The sequence below is a fragment of the Dipodomys spectabilis genome, unplaced genomic scaffold (assembly GCF_019054845.1).
Source record: "Dipodomys spectabilis isolate Male_0828 unplaced genomic scaffold, ASM1905484v1 ptg000388l, whole genome shotgun sequence".
NCBI classification, from domain to species: domain Eukaryota; kingdom Metazoa; phylum Chordata; class Mammalia; order Rodentia; family Heteromyidae; genus Dipodomys; species Dipodomys spectabilis.
This window is the reverse complement of record NW_024871065.1, coordinates 1,104,387-1,110,039: the sequence shown is the minus strand read 5'-3', so window position 1 is coordinate 1,110,039 and position 5,653 is coordinate 1,104,387.

The following is a 5,653-nucleotide window of genomic DNA, read 5'->3' as shown; positions in this document are numbered from 1 at the left end:
AAACAAGAAAGATCTTATGAGACAGTTAAGGCCTCTATGAAAAAGAGTAAACAATTTTGTGAAAGGGTTACAGAGAAGACACTATGAGCTTAAATTTGATATATGGCCAGATTTAACTAAGTATACTGAATATCATGATTTTTGGCCACAAAGTGGGGACCCTCTAAAGAATGGCAAAGAAGCACAATTGCTTAGAAAAGATTTAAAACACATAAAGTACAAAACTAAACAATAATAATAATAAAGTACTAGAGTTCGTGCCTTTCTGTCCAGCACTTTGCCCATATGCTCTGGTTAATGGTTAATAGGTGATAAACATCAAAACCAATTGTATTTCTTAAAAATAGAGGTAAAGCTGAAAACAAGTGCCTATCGTCATAACTCGTCATCCAAAAAACAAGATCAGGCAACCAGCTGGTGACCACCCAAGAACGAAGCCTTGCAACAAGATTGTGTAACTTTTTGCCCTTTCTCATGGAGACTTTTGCTATAAAAGCTTGTTATCCTCTGCAATAAATCGCACTCAGCATTCACTCCTCTTGTGTGTGAGTTGTCTGTTTGCCATCTCCCCACCTGTTCCAGTTACCTCCACCAGGTGTCTTCCGTCGTCCCGACAGAGCCGGTCCTTGGCACTGGCTCAGGCTCACACCTGACATCCTGGCTACTTGGGAGGCAGACATCTCAGGATCAAAGATTGCAGCCAGCCATAAGCTGGAAAGCTGGTGAGACTCTTCTCTCCATGGAACCACCAAAAAGTCAGAAGTGGAGCTGTGGCTTACGTGGTAAAGCACCAGCCTTGAGCACAAAAACTCAGAGATGCAGCTCCCAGATCCTCAGTTCAAGCCCACCAAAGAAATGGACCCATGTTGTTGCCCCCAGACTGCCTGGACCTTGACTGCCCTCTCACGGAGTGTGATACAGCACCAGTCCCTGGGTAGTGTATCAGAGCCTTCAGAAATTGGGTGGTAAAAGCCAGACCTTCCCCTTCATCTGCTTTCAACCCACACCAGCAGGAAGGGAAGGCATGACAAGGCCAACATCCTGCAGAGGAGAGAAGACCCCACTCTGCCCGGGTGATTGGAGCAGGCTTCTTAGAAGCAGCACTTGAAAAGGGGTCTTGCTTAACAAGGAGTTTCTGACAGGAAGCACACAGAACAAAGATGCTGTACATAAAGGACAACATAGAGGAGCATGTTCACTTTCAGCCAGAGCTGCTGCTGAGAAACTCAGTACAGATGTGCAAGACTGTCCTGAGACACGCCCAAGAGGTTACAGAAGAACAGCTATCCAAGGTTGGGATTGTGTCTTAGCAGTAGTGGGCTCGCCTAGCACACAGGAAACCCTGGGTTCTATTCCTAGGTCCCACATACACAGAAAAAGCTGGAAGTGGCATCGTGGCTCAGGTGGAAGAGCACTGGCCTCGACCAAAAGAAGCTTGTGTATAGCACCTAAACCCCGAGGTCAAGCCCCTAGACTGTCAACATAAAACAGCACTCCAAGGGTCCTTGGTGACAGGTGGATGGCTATGCCCTGTAGCTCTTAGTAGATTCATCCATTTTTATGTGTCTCCTTGTTTGACACAGGGGAGCTGGACACTCCTTCTGCCCTGGCATCCCCTGGACCCAGTTATCAGCAACCCTCCCAACATCTTCCACCAGGACATGGAACAGCTGGCCCCAGAAATCCTCAGATACCGGTTGGGTGGGGCAGGGGGATACAGGGCAGGCCCCAGAAGTCCTAGTGGATCTGATCTGCCCCAGATGACCATGCCTTCCAGAGGAGGCAGATGGGAGGTTAGAGAGGAGTAGTGATATGGAAGGGGCACCTTAATGCCTATGGCCCTACCCAGATTCTGAGCCTCCCTTTGCTGTCCCTAAGGGATCTAGAGGAGTGACTAGGTGGGAGTGTCTAGAGGAGGACTAGTTGGAAATTCTAAAGTCTGAGACACCGTAAACCATGCGCTGATGGCTCATGCCTGTCATCCTGGCTACTCAGGAGTATCTTGTTTCCCCAGCACAGGCAGGAATGTCCCAGGAGAGTCTCATCTCCAATCTCCAACCAGAAGTGGCACCATGGCTCAAATGGTAGAGCACTGGCCTTGAGCAAAAATCATCATCAGGGACAGTACCCAAGCCCTGAGTTTAAGACCCTCAACCAAAAAAAAAAAAAAAAAACCAAGAAAGAAAGACACCCCTTGCCCTTGCCTGCAAAAGATGGTGAAGGAGTGGGTTTGCTGTGGTTGGGAGACCAGGTGCTAGCCTCAGGGTACAGACATTTCTAAGAACTGCCCAGTTTTGCCCAAGGGTGAAGTTACAGCATGGTGGGCTTTGCCTTACCAAGAACTCCAGAGGTCGTGGCCTTTCTTAGGCAGGGAGTGGCAAATGGGAATAGGGGCGGGAGGGTAGTGTCAATTATATTCTCCCCATCCATGGCAGAATGGTTTTGTATGCTGGTGTCAAAGTCTGAAGGGACAGGCTGCATGTGGTTTGTGGCCTGACAAAGTGGGTTTCCCCTGGGTGTGAGAAGGTGACTGAAGCCAGGCATTGCCAGTGGCTCACAACTGTCATCCTAGTTACTCAGGAGGCTGAGATCTGAGGATCGAGTTTCAAAGCTAGCTTGGGCAGGATAATCTGTGAGACGTTATCTCCAGTGAACCACCAGAAAACCAGAAGTGGCGCTGTGGCTCCAGTGGTAGAGAGTGCACCTTCAACTGAATTGCTGAGGGACTGCGCACAAGCCCGAAGTTCAAATCCCATGACCAACAAATAAAAATAAGGTAGCTGAGTATTCTACATAGCGGTGTGTACAGTAGGAAATGGCATGCTGTGTCATGAGTCATTCCAGACATGTGAGAGTTTCTGAGTTTTGTCTACAGTTGGTCTGAGGATGGTAGTGCCATCTTCTCAAGGGTTGGGATGTTAAGGTGCTCAGGGACTGCTGAGGCCTTGGGCTACCCATGGTGTGTGTGTGTGTGTGTGTGTGTGTGTGTGTGTGTGTGTGTGTGTGTGTGTGTGTGTATTTCCCTCATCTTTCTTTGTCCCCTTCATTGGTGCCTGTTTGCTTCTTTCTGACTTCAGTTTGGTGCCCTTCCTGCACAGCACCTTGCCTTTAGCCCCCTACCAGGGTCTACAATGAGTCTTAAATTGCCAGAGACCTGCATATTCCAGCTTTTCTTTGGGGCCCAAGTCTGGTCATCCATGTCTTTGGCCACCTCCAGGGGATTCTGGGTTAGCAGGGCAGGCTGGCATAGGTTCTCCCCTGACAACAGGGTGAGGGGGGCGAGGGCTCAGTCATGTGATGTCCTGTACTTTTTCTCAGTTGGACTTCTGGCTGCATGTCCCTTCCTGTAGGCTGGTAGTGGAGTGGGGGAAGGGTGGTTGCCAGTGGCTCTGGCCAACTCAAGCATGATAGCTGACTGAAGGCCGCCCAACCAAGGATCTTCTGGGGCTACATGGGAGGTGAGGCCATGGTGGCTTGGAAGTATCTGTCAGTGTCTAGGAAACGTCAATGTACCTTACCACAGGAAAGTATCTTCCAGCCCCAGCTGGGCCTCTCTAGGTCCTTCTAGACAATTCCAGATGCCCAGAATACAGAGGCACAGACTTTAGATTCCATGGCCAGGGAACTGGGGGATGAGAGACTGGTATGGCCAATACCTCAATGTTCTGGGGCATTAGCCTTGATCTGGCTATGCCCCCCTTGTGTATGTTCACTTGTTAATCCAGTGCTGGCCACACACCAACCTCTTGTGGCAGTGTTGTGGAAGTGGCAGGAGTGGAAGTGAGATCTAGGATAACCAAAATCTGGATGTATGGCCTGTGGGGATGGGGATGGCAAAGGGTGTCTATTAAGAAAAAATATCTCAGAGCTGGAACTCAGGGCCTAGGCACTGTCCCTGAGCTAACACTCTACCACTTGAGCCACAGCTCACCTTTCAACCTTTTTACTAGTTTAGTGGAGAGAAGAGTCTAGTGGACTTTCCTGCCTGGGATGGCTTCAAGCTGCCATCTTAAGAGCTCAGCTTCTGAGTAGCTGGGGTTGATGGTATGAGCCATTGGCAACTGTTAAAGATGTTACCGTATGTATGTGTGTGTACGTGCACATGTAAGTGTGTGTGTGTGTGTGTGTGTGTGTGTGTGTGTGTGTGTGTGTGTGTGTGTACCAGGGCTTGAACTCAGAGCCTCGGTGGTATCCATTAGCTTGTTTGCACAAGGTTGGTGCTGTACCACTTGAACTAGTGTAGCTCTGCTTTCCAGTGTTTTTGGTGATTCATTGGAGAGAAGAGTCTGCCCAGGCTAGCTTTGAATCTTGATTGATCCTCAGGTGTCACTCTTGAGTAGCTAGGATTACAGACATGAGCCACTGGCATCTAGCTACAAGGATGTCTTCTCATACTCTCTTCTGTTATAACACATTGTCTACTTGCCCTGGCCTAGATCCTCTGACCTCCACATCAGCTCCCAGCAGCCCCTGACTGTGTGGAGAACATAAAGCTCAAACTTGATCCTATTTCTTTGTCCTCAGGGGAGGGAATGTTTCCTCTGAAGCCTGGGTTAGGAGGGGTAGCTGCAGCTGGGTACTCGGCTGGGAGAGAGGTACTCTGTTTTAGCCAAGAAGGAAAGTGTGGCCAGATGATAATAGCTGATGCTGTCCTATTCCTAGCTCCTCAGGAGGCTGAGATTTGAGGATTACCATTCAGAGCCAGTCCAGCTAGAAAAGTGTGTGAGACTCTCTTCTGCAAATAACCACCCAAAAGCTGGAAGAAAAGCTGTGGTTCAACTGGTAGAGTGGTAACCTTGAACGAGAAAACTGAGGGACAGATCCCAGGCCCTGAGTTCAAGCCCTAGCACAAACATGCATGGGTATGCGTGCACACACGCACATGCTCACACACATACACACATACACACAGACACACAGACACACACACACACACACACACACACACACACACACACACACACACAGGAAGGTGTTAATGATGAGCTGAGCTAGAACTGGGGGCACTCCTGAGGCATAGTCATAGTAAACTCTCAAAGTAGATCAAGTGGTTTCTCCATAAGTCCTTATTGGGCCAAGTGGGTCTGGGCCATGGCAGGAAGTTCCATGGAATCTTCCCCTGCATCCGTGCACGGGGCCACAGGACCAAGGGAAGGACACTATGGATGCTCCTTTGTAGTTAGTCCAAGATTGAAGACCTTCATCTGTCCCCAAGCAGTGGAGAGGAAAGCAGGGCTCCGAGCCCTGGGACTCCTGGGATAGCGACTGCTACAAGCATCAGCCAGCCAGCTGTGGATTCCTGAGACTACAAGTCTTTCATGAGCCCAACTCAACACCTGCCCAAGGTGTGCCTGACAGAGTCGCAAACTTGTGATACCCGCATGAGTAGGCATTACCTGCTGTGCCATCTTGCAGCTCCTGGCCCTCCTGGCCCAGAACCGTGGTCTGAGACATCGGTTTACTGCTCAGATGCACACTGTACCCATGAATGATGGCATTCTGATGACCCGGCTGATGACCTCCATGCCCCAAGGCGGGACCCTTCTCTGATACTGTGGCCCGTTCCATACACAAAGGCTGCCAAAGAGACTGCTCTGAAGACACCTAGACGTTGGGAGACCCGACTTTCAGGGGCCCATTGGAAAGTACTCTG